This window comes from Balearica regulorum, chromosome 17, assembly GCF_011004875.1.
Source record: "Balearica regulorum gibbericeps isolate bBalReg1 chromosome 17, bBalReg1.pri, whole genome shotgun sequence".
In the NCBI taxonomy this organism is placed as follows: Eukaryota; Metazoa; Chordata; class Aves; order Gruiformes; family Gruidae; genus Balearica; species Balearica regulorum.
This window is the reverse complement of record NC_046200.1, coordinates 11,786,473-11,798,281: the sequence shown is the minus strand read 5'-3', so window position 1 is coordinate 11,798,281 and position 11,809 is coordinate 11,786,473.

Below are 11,809 nucleotides of genomic sequence, written 5' to 3'. Positions count from 1 at the left end.
TACATCAGCTTTTGCATTTTATGTTACAGTTAAGCCTCTTGAAATACCTGTGCTTGATAAGGTGCTATGTTGTTTGAGTGTTTAATTATACAGTAACCATGCCAAGTGCTCTTTGGTTTAATGCAGGGAGTTGGAACGATGTTCAAAAACCAAAGCACAGGAATGGATTTTAGGGGTTTAACATTTTTAAAATGGTGAGAATGGTACGAAGTACAGACTTCAGATTCACATTGGTTGTTCTTCTACTGTTAAGGAAAAATAGTTCAAGGTATCTTCCATTGCTGACACTATATGTTTTATAAGTAAATTGATCCTGTGTGGAGGTGTTTCTGTGCTTTTTTGAAAATAAACATCTCAGTACTTCTAGGCAGCACATAGTCTGCCCTGAGTGTTGCAAATGTGAGGAAATGAATCTGTGAATGGTAGGAACACTCCAGCCTAGATCCAAAATTCATAATTTGTGTGGACAAATAACTACCGTGTACCTCAGCAGCCATCAGAAGCTACCTTTGAGTAGGATTAACTGAGCGGCATGTACAGTTTAAGAAATTATGTGGAACCCAGAGGCAAAAACTTAGGCATTTATTGTTTTCCTTGTGATGTTACTTCATTTGCAGGAGCAGCAATATCTGCAGCTGCCATTGGTAGTCATTTGATAAAAAGGATTTTCTTGGAGGTTGTTTTTTTTTTTTTTTTTTTTTTTAAAAAAAGGCTGTCAGTCCATCATATTATATATGCAAATAAAGGTGGAAGAAGTGCTTTTCTCTGAATGACCATGCAGAAGCACATTCCACTGCTGATGTGCATGCTTTCATCCTCAGAGTGTTTTGGCTGTCAGTATCTTTACGGCTTACATACCATCTAGAGCCTTAGCAAACCAACTCACATGTGCAAGTCTGCCCACAATGGGCTTTAATTTCTTTTTACTACCTTTGAGCTCAGACAGAGCTACTTACTGTCATTGTTAATAGATAGATGTGCTCTTGCTGCTTCAAATAATTTTCTCAGAAAGGTATTAATAATTCAGTGTTTAGCCAATTGGCAACTTTTGATTTTCATTAGGAATCTACTTAGAGTAGCCTCAATTGTCTCCTGTGTGATGTCACTATAACTTTGGACAGTGCCATATCCCAAGGAAATGATGTTTTCATATGTCCTTCACCTTCTAGGATTGTAAACATAGGGATGCTGTGATGTTGTGTTGATAGATGTGACTCAAATCGTAAATTGGCATCAAATTTTAGAACCAGTTTCCTAGCAGATGAACAACACGAATACAAAATTGTTGCACCAAAATTGTCTGTGACCAGGTGCACAAAAGCTGATGATGGTTTTTTCATTGGATAAAGTAACAGGCAGAGAATGTTTCAGGGTAGTTTTCCCCTGAAAAATATATTTATACCATGTTAAGCACAGGATGATGCTCCTTAAATTTGGAGATAATATTGATTATTTTAAAGGAAGAAAAATGTCTGTGTGTGTACAGGAGAAAGGGAGGGTATGTATTGATTTGAGCAGTTGAGTCATATGGAAATCAATCTGCTTTTCAGTTCCTGGGGAATGAGCATTGCAGCTGGTTATTCATGACTGCCTCATACCTTCTACCCTGCTGTCACTAATGCAGCAGAGAGCAGTTCTGTTCTGAAGCCGAAAGGTGCTATGCATTGGTTGCTCTGTTAAACTGGGAATAATGATTTCTTTCCAATGGTTGAATGGTGCAATGATGGCAACATTTGCTGGTGAAACTGTGACTGATGTACCAGTTTGCAAGTTTTATAGAAGTTGTCTTCTGTACACTTTTGTGATACTCTGTTGTACGGTGTCAATGTTGGTTTTGAATATCATTCTATTACATGTTGTGAAGTAGCAAGCAGAGGCAATTTCATTTTAACATTCTTGATGTTCAGTTATGCTCAGCTTGGTGCAATAGCAGTTGAGGAGTCCTGCTTACACTGACCAAGCCTGATGTGATGTGACACAGGAGAGAAATTAAACAGGGTTCTCTACACAAGCTTGCCTTGCACAAAGACAGTATTGCCATCTTCTTTTCTTCCCTATGCCACCTATAGCGGTTCAGTGCACAACTTATTTAGTCATTTCAATTCTGTTCAATATAATTTATAGAGATGTCCCTCACACTAATTGTTCCATTGTATATTGTGGTGCTACTTCCACCTTCTTTTTTCCTCCCTATCTGTTAGATCTTGTATCCATGTGTTTAATAATCCTTTCATTGCGTTTCTTGGTTCAGACGGAACAATGGAGCACTCTTTTTGTATGTTTGGAATTGTTTCTTTCTGAAGTTTCCGATTGCTTTAGATAAACAAGCCAAACAGACAAATGCCAATTGTAACAATGAGAAGAGGTGACTTTCTCTTTCTGGAACATAAATCAAAAAACAAGAGATACGATGGAAAGAAAGGATCTGTGGTGTCCTCTCTGAGTAACGTTCCAAGACTGTCAGTGAGATGTGTTCAGCATCATCCAGAAAACTGCTCTTACTCTCTGCAGTTTTGTAGCACCAAAAGCAACTTCCAAACCAGAAAAAAAAGTTTCTTTTTATTTTACTGATTCTCTCCATGTTGTGTGAGCGGATGTCTCTAGAACTGCATCAGTGTTCCCCTTCTCATGTTGTAGATTTTGGAGCACCTCTTAGCACTTAAAATTTCATCTGTTTGCTTGCCATAGAAACTCTAGAGACAACACCTGTAGCATCAGCCTGACTCTCACGTCACTGTGCAGCATTAGGAACCATCTGTTTCTCTCTTCTTTCCCTGACTCCTCAAGTAGACTCAGTAGCACAGGAATCTGTATAAGTTGACTGTTAAATCATACTTAACTTCAATTTAGTTAATAAGGTCTTCTTATTGTGTGTCTGAAGCTATCAGGGAAGATGCAGAATGCAGGAGCTAGCTCTAACTCTGCAGAGCCCTCTTTCCTCTTATTTTTGGTGCTGATACCAATGGATGTCAGCCTCCCTTAACTCCAAGCACTGTGTGGATTACTTGTCCATAAACGTTTTAAGGTGCTTACAGATCATGTAATTGTACTCTTTACTAGTTACATCAGACACTATGTGAATGACAGCCTAAGAATATAAACAAGTTAGTAATCGGGCACTTTTTGTTAGAGGTTCAGTGTTCCACCCCCTTCTGCCTGTTGCTGTTTTCATAGTGTTATGAAGATTGAAGTCAGCCAAGATTTATGCAGTGTTAATTGGATTACTTATTTCCAGGGACATGACTGAAAAAAAAGTGTGACCTTTTCAACATCATTTCCCACCTTCAGTCCCTGCTGAAGACCAGTGCTGGCACAAGGTTTATTTGCTGTTTTTTCTGTCTTTATAATCGCAAGTTTAGTTTTCTCAGGAGGCTGACAGTTCTTCCATGCTTCTTTCTTTCCAAATGTATGCCTTGTTCCACAGAGATACATTAATGTATCCTCTCAATAAAAAAACCCCTTCATTTTGCATGGTGAACAAACAGTGATTGTGTGAAAACCCAAACTTCGTGTGAACATCTGCAAGGGAAGTGAACTGTTTATAGAACGAGGCTTTTCTGGAAGGCATAAGAAATGAGAAGGCACTGCATTGTGTATGATAATAACATTGAATTCTCTGCCTTTCACTTTCATTGGACTTAAGATTAAAGTACTAGAAAGATATAAAGTATTGCTCAATCAGTAAAGTGATTGGTTTATCAGTATTTTGTAAACAATACATTCAATGAGTGTTTCTGGTCAGTGCCTGTTAAAGAGGTAGGCATCCACATCCTTTTGTAACCAACAACCTTCATCTCCCATCACTAAAACTATCCCAGTTCAAGTCTCACCGGGGCTGGAAAGTCCTGCAACTGGTGTTTTCTGCTCTTTGCCAGGATTGGCAGGTATTCTGCAAAGTAGGTTTGAAATGATTAATGGAGTGGAAGGAGAAAGCAGTAGTTGCTCATATTGGGGTACAGAACTCCAACATAAATATATAAGCTTTTCAGAACTAAGAAGCGACTGCCTTTCCCAGTATTTAATACACAAGAAGGGTATGGAAAATTTCACTGGGAAATCCATAACATATGATTATTTCTTTTGATGAAGAGGAAACCTGAAAGTGTGTACAATTACAGCCTCAAAATTACATTATGGGATAATTCAAAATTTTACCAACAACCATAATTTTCTGACAAACTCCTAGTTATTTTTTTTCTTTTCAGACTTGTACATAGAGCTTTTATATTTGTTATGAAACAGAATGCTAGAGGCACTTAAAAGTGGCACTTTAATGATCTCTACTGACTTCAGTCATAACAGTTAGTTGTGCCTGTGCATATTCATCAGAAGTCTGTTTTTCCATCAGTATGGTTTATGTAGTTTAAGATTTGTTTTCTGTGGATTGGGAGACCTTCTTGTGATCTTTAGAAAATTTCACAAAGCATGTTGAAGTCTGAAAAAGACTGCAGCCTATTTCCTGTAGCAAGTTCTTCTGCAGAAAAATATGAAACAAAACAAGCAGCTTGTTTTTTTCTCCAATATTTCTTTAGGATAAACCACAGTGCAGCCTTATTGGCCACATTTAATTCCTGGAATCTCATGCTGCTTTTTGTCATTGTAGAATATTTAAGTGGATAACCAGGAAGTTAATGAAATAATACTGATGTAAAATACGTGAGGAAAGTTCTACCACATTGTCTTTTGCTTGAATAAGAACTGATCACTGACTTATGTACAGTATGAGCCTTACAGATACCAAAAGCAGGAGACTGCAATTTGAGCAATTTTATAAAGACTAGGGAAGTCTCTCGCTCTTCTGCCAAATCAGCAGTTCAGTCCTCACTTTGTCAAAGGGTAGATCCACTCTTCTGAATTCATAATGTTTTAGAAACCTTGTCAGCTGAGATCTCTGGCATGATCCTGTACACAGCTCATATGCAAACCTTATTAAAAAGCACATGATGTGTTTGTTGCCAAGGAAACATAAGCCATTAAGCCCTAGAAACGTAATTCATAAGAAACAAATATTGGCTATTAACATCTACTTTCTCCACTAGTGCCATGAAACCTACACAAAATAGCCTTGCAGTCTCCTAGCTAATGGAAATGTCATAACTGGAGAATGAAAAGGTGAAATGAGGAATTACAATTCACTGAGCTCTAAGTATGGCCAGAGTAATGAGAATGCAGGACTGGGTATGTTTTCTTCTCTTGTGTTGATAATCCACTGAGCACCTGTTTATCCTACTCATGTTACTGTATATTATGAATCACATTAAAGGCAAGCCTTTGCCGAGCAAAGCAAGATCAGGCCTACGTTTTCTGAGAGGTCTATTTGGAATATGAAAATAAAAATTAGGAGTGGAAAAAGGGAATGGTGAAATACTTTCTGTTGGTTTAAGTTTTAATATCTTAGTCATTTTAAATTTGGGTTCTCTGGATTTAATATGTGTATTCCATTATAATCAGCTAACTCACAATGAGGTTAACACAAAACCTGGTTATAGATAGCATTTTTTTATTTTTGTGTTTTGGTCAATCTCAATTTGCTCTTAAAATCTAGAAGCTGTTCCTCTTCATCGTTCTCTTTCTAGTAATTACATTGGATTCATTACTTTTTTCATACTAATACTGCAAAGCACCTGGAAACTTCTTGTGAAGAATCCACGGCAGCTGCACAGGCCACTCTGTGCCAAACCTCCCCAGTGCTTGTATTCTAAGTAATATTTCTAGCAAAAAATGAGGAGAGAAGTGAATCTGGCTCAATTTTTGACTGGTCTAACCAGTTGCCACTCCTAAGTGCCATCCAGGACCACAGACAGTCAGGACCCCAAGGCTGGCCTATGTTATTCTTGGTACCTTTGGGATCAAGAAGTCAAACAGAAGTCTAAGTCATTACTGCCCTTTATTCTCAGCTGTCCCACTGATATTGAACTATCCTTCCTCTATTTGTGAGGAGAATTAGCATTGCTGTCTGAAAAAAAAGTGCTGATTTTACTATAGTGGGGTAAGGCTAATGAAATAGTGGAATATGTGTAGTAGCCTCAGACTCCAAGTCATCCACCAACAGTTTAGTCTAATAAATCAGTGGTAGTCAATTGGTGAAGTCCATTGTCAGCTTTGCTCAGACTTTATTCGGGCACCATACCTGCAACTCTGAAGAGAGGTCTATGTAAGAACTGAACAAATAGTGATTAGGAGCTTCCAGACTTTGCCCCCTCAGCCTTAATGTAGTTTCAGTTAGCTCACATGCAGTTTCTGTTCTGATAAGTCACAATGAAGTAGTGGCACTGAAGTATACTCTGCTTTCTCCAGGGTTTTATGGGAGTTTGCCTGATAGCAACCTCAAGGATTTGGGCAGTGAGTACTAAGAAATGAGTATATGACACCATTGACTGTTTTAGCGGTGTAACTGTGAGAATGTGCATCAAACCTCTGGTTTGTGAGCCTATGACAGTAGTACACCTGAAGGCAGAGATGAGCTTGCCAAACAACCTTGTGTAGCAAGGTGGCCTCTGGAGAACAGGAAACGTGTCAGAGATCTCCAGATAACATAATTTAGTTTGAAATGGGCCTCCAGAGACCATGAAGGGCAGGGCTAACTTCAAAGTTAGATCAGATTGCTCAGGGCCTTGTCCAATCAGGTTTTGAAAATCTCCAAGAGAAGACATTTCTCAGCCTTTCTGGGCAACCTATTTCAAGCCTTAACCACTTACACTGAATTCTTTCCACTGTATATCCAGTCACAATTTCTCCTGCTGCAATCTGTGACCTTTGCTTCTTGCCCTTGCACTGTGTACCTCCAAGAAGAGCAGCTCTGTCTTCCATGTAAATGCCTTTTAGATATGTGATGATGACAATTGGGTTCCTCTCCCAAACCTTCTCTTTTTGAGGCAGGCTAAAAAACCCGCAGTCCCTCAGCTTCTCCTCATATGTCATATGGTCCAGGCACTTAACTAGTTCAGTGACCGTTCACTGTACTCTCTCCAATTTATTGATATAACCTTGGTGCTGAAAGGCCCAAAGCTGGATGCAGTGTTTGAGGTGCTGCCTAACATGTATAAAGCAAGGTTGACTTCCATCAGCCTGTTGGCTGTGCTCTGGCTAACGCAACCCTGTACGCACTTAGCCCTCACCATCACAAAGAAACATTGCCATTGCTGACTCATGTTGAGTTTGCTTTTTGCCACTATCCTCTAGCCTGTTTCATGGATTTATTCTGTCCCAGGTGCAGAACTTGTGTTTGTCTGTGCTGGATTTCACAAGGTTCTTGTTGGCCCATTCCTGTAGCTTGTTGAGGGCTCTCTGAATGGCAATCCTGACCTGCAGGGCATGAATTGGTCTCTTGCATTTGCTGTCATCTGTGAACTTGATGAAGGTGCATTCTCTCCTATTGTCAAGGTCCAGAACATTGATGAAGATATTAAACAGCATTAAACCTGATATAACTTGTAACCAGCTTTCAGTTAGACTTTGAACCACTGACCTTTGAGCCTGATGGTGCAGCACCTTTTAAGCTCACCCATCCAGCCCATACCTCGCCAGTTTGGCTACAATGATGCTGTGGGAGACCATGTCAAAAGCCTGCTACTCCATGCCCGCAGAACCAGTTATTTTATTGTGGAAGGCAGTCAGGTTTATCAGGCAAAATTTTTCCTTGGTAAATCTGCAACAGCTGTTCCCAGTCACCTTTTTTGTCCCCTGTGTGCCTGGAAATGACTTCTGGGAGGACTTCTGGGAGGACTTGTTCCTCTTCAAATAAGGAAAATTCCTGTGTTTTACTGTGTGCTCCTAGCCAATTTCAGTAGCAGAGATTAAAGCTACAGCAGCAAGTTGGTCAAAGACTTAGAAAATTCTGCCTTGGTATCCTAAGAAAGAATTACCCCTCTTCTAAGTTTGATGTGTGCTAAGGCTGGATCACCAGCAGTTCAAGTCTCATGTGGCTCAGGCATGTGAACACAATCTCACAGCTTCACATGTCTGACAGAGCACAGGTGCAGTATTTGTTCTAGCTATTAGCTCAGTATACAAAAGGATGTCCTCAAATATGCTGTGTCCTGACATCTACGAGTTTTCCTCTGTAAAGTAAGAAATCAGGACACATTATATAATGCAGAAGTTCATGAAGAACTTTATTCTTTGAGATCTGCTTCTTCCAGTTTCAATGATGTCAGGGAAAACACTGGACTACTGTGAGGACACTTGTGCTTCCTGAGTGCCTGGATACTGTGTTGGTTTTGATCTACCATTTAAATACAATTTGCCAGGCTGTAGCAAAAAGCAGCCTGAAACTGCCTAGCAGCTGTACTACAAGCTGCTCTTTTCCTTTGAAAGCTAGCAACAGAGATGCATGCAGACTGCCTTTGCTGAGAATGCAAGTTCCTGCTCATCATGGAATACATCTAGTGAAAAAAAGGCAGAAGGGGAGGTGCAACAGATGGAAAAGGCTGTACCACTAGAACTTTTTTTCAAATGCTGACAAGACATGCAAATCAAGTCTGAAGTGCTTCAATTTGTCAATCTAAACAGAGTCTTGGTCTGACAGGAGCATCCAGAATACAGGATTGTTCTGCAAGTGTACAGAAATTACTGGACGAACCAGGATTTTGGAATGGGAGAGACAACTTTTATGTCATTGGGTGGGAAGCCCAATGCTTATTTGGCAAAGCAGCAACCAGCATGGAGCAGGCACTGAGCAGTGAGTAGGGAAGCCTTGGAACCTAGGACTGCCATTGCTCTATTTTCAGGTGGTTTGGGACTTAAAACCTGCTGTCACAATTTGGGAGGTGACACCGGCCATGTGGAAATTCCTTGGCCTGTTGTTATGGATGCACAAGTACTAGTAGCAGGCTTCCTTTGTGTAGCTTTACTGTTGTCACCTCTGACAATGAAAGTTGTCTGCTCCTATCCCCAAAATGTTGAATCCATCAAAATGATGGATTTTATTTAACAGTGATTTGCTCATAAGGGTCACCTCAGTTCTGACATGGTCTGAGGCACCCTATGTTCAGATTCACTGAAGCATCTGATCATGATGAAAAGAGTCTTACATGGTAAAATGAGTCTCCTTTCTATTATTGCCAGTTGTTCTGGACTCTTAAGGAATCATTAACAAGTAGTAAAATAATAGCCACTCTTAATCAGTTTGGTGTCCTGTGATTGTACAGGAACGATTAGTATTCTTTACCCCTTGTGATCGCTGAGAAGGGTACATTGTAAGTATGATTTCAGCCAAGTGAAGTCATTTCTAACGAACGTACATGTAAAAATAGCTTTTTTTATGTTTTTCCTAGTTTGGAGACTCAGGTTTCCTATAGAAACTCCTATTTCTGATATGCAGGAAATCTCTCAGAATTTTTCTAAGTGGCAATATAGTATAAAAATGAATGTTTCTAGATGTGGAAAGAATTCCAACAAGTTACAAATCTACAGTTTTCCAGCAAGCATACCTGTTTATTAACACACATGCTATTTCTCCTGACAACCAAAGGCCCTAATTTGTATAGCCTTCAAAATCTTTTTTTTTACAAATGTGTGGTTTGCTTACTCTCTAAAGTATTCAGATCAAATTTTATCTGGGAGCACAAATGGAAACTCTAATTGTCCCTCTGGGCTATTTCCAGAGTGTCCTGGAATGTGAATCTTTCATTCTATCGGTGATCTTTGCATGATGTTCCCAAAACATTTACACTTCTTTTGCATAACCTTAAAGGAGGATCACCGACATTTGAGGAGTTAGAAGAGATTTTTGTATTCTGGGACTAATCTCTGAGAGTAGATTGTGAGCTTGTATTCCAGTGTTATGTAGTCCCTCTGGACATGATCTGTTTGGATGGCAATGGAAGCTACATTCTTATCTGGGGCGATTTCAGTACTCAACCTGATCTACATAGGTAAGTCTTACAGTCCTCAACAGAGTTTCCAGTAAGCAACATCCTGATGATATTTTAAACTGACACTGAAAAATACATTCCAAATTTTACACACCCTTCTTAAACATAGTGTACTACACTTTGCAACTGCACCTGAATCACAAAAGTTCCACACCTGAAGTATTGTGAAAGTAAAGGGTAATTCAAAGCTAACCGCCTTCTCTCGCTGTAAGCATGTATAGAGAACCTGTCATCAGTGCCTAACTTCCTTGCCCAGTTACCACCCAGTTCACATTAACAAGCTTTGGTATGTGCTAGACTATCAAACGCTTCATTCAATGGTCCTTATTTCTGATAGATTACCACTTACGGGTTTTACATAATGCCTGAGTGTAGAAAGCTTGTGGGGAAAAAAGCATAGACATTATTACCGCAAGTATAAGTAGTAGACTACGTATAGCTGCTGAATAAGTTAGATTTAGTTATGACCTAGTCTATGTATCCATTACAGATCATGCTGGGCCCTGAGCTTTCTGGCAGTTAAATGGGCTGTGAAAAGCTATCAAAGCCCATAGGATTTTTTTTCTTTCAGCAGCATTACCTGGGAAACAGGTGAAGTTGATGTCTTGCTGCTAAAAGCTTCTTTATTAGACTCTTTTTGATTTCCCACTCCTAATTGCTAGGAGTATCCTTCTCTGGCTTTAAAGAAGAAAACTGGAGATGTTGAATCCCCATGGAACCAAACCAACAACTTCTATGGGGATTTTTTTGGAGGGGATGGGGGGGAAGGGAAAAGCATTCCAGGATTTTTTCTCCCCTCCTTTCAGTATTGGCATAATTATCCCATACATGGATGTTAGTGTTGCCATTTAACACTGTTGAACCAAATAATTCCGTATATAATACTAAATGTGTATTCTAGATTTCAGCTACAGATTGTGCAGTGAATCGGATGGATGAAAAATATTACTGTAATGACTGTTTCCGGTAGAAACATTTTTTTATCAAATCTTGGAGCAAGAGCCTGACACCGTTGAAGAGAAAGAAAGAGGGACACAATGCTGAGTTTTTAGTTACATTATGCTGATCCTTGGATGGCTGTTTCAGGAATGCACAGAACAGCTGCAGGAGGTTTTCTCCCTGAAGAAGATTTCTTCTGATGGAGAACATCCATAACTGAGCAGCACTTTCATCCTCTGTGTTCTCTACATTCTGTAGCGGTTTGGGGAATACCTGCTCATCCAGTTAGTCAAGCTTTCTGCTGTTTTGAGTTGTCAGATAACAGGAAAGATACGGCTTTTGAAGCCAGTGTGTTCCTAATTCTCTTCTTTCTTGTGTCTGAGTAGTGCATTCTTCGGTTGCGGTTGTAATCGGCCTCTGTGTTCCCTTTAACAAAGGAGAAGTGTCGATAACATTGAGAATGCTAATGACTTCTTGACTGTCGCCTCTACTTTAATCGCTGTTTCAAATTAAAATCGCTCTCAGCACGGTTTTAAACGTGAGGTCTAAAACATCAGCAACCTGTCCACCTGCAGGATATAGCAGTGTCAAAATTGGGAAAGCTGATTTGTTTTTAGCTATAGACACTTTGAAGACTTGCATTACTGTAAAGAGACTATTACGTTTAATTATCAGTTTGTCTGTCTAGTTTAGCGCCTTACATCACAATGTGAGGAAACAAATTTCACAGCACCTGTAAAGATCAAGCTTTTGCTTTTTTTTTTTTTTAATGTGCTGGTGTCATCAAACATTCATCTAAAAATGTAAGCGACCGGCTTATGCCTCAGTCAAAATCCCGGAAACATCCACACCCATCAATACGTCATCTTTTCATCATGCACTGACGTTCTGATATACCCAGGTAAATCCTCCTAAATACACACATTAGGTGTTCTGGTAAACATGTATACCACAGACTGAAATAACACAGATCTAATGTATAAAACTATTAATCC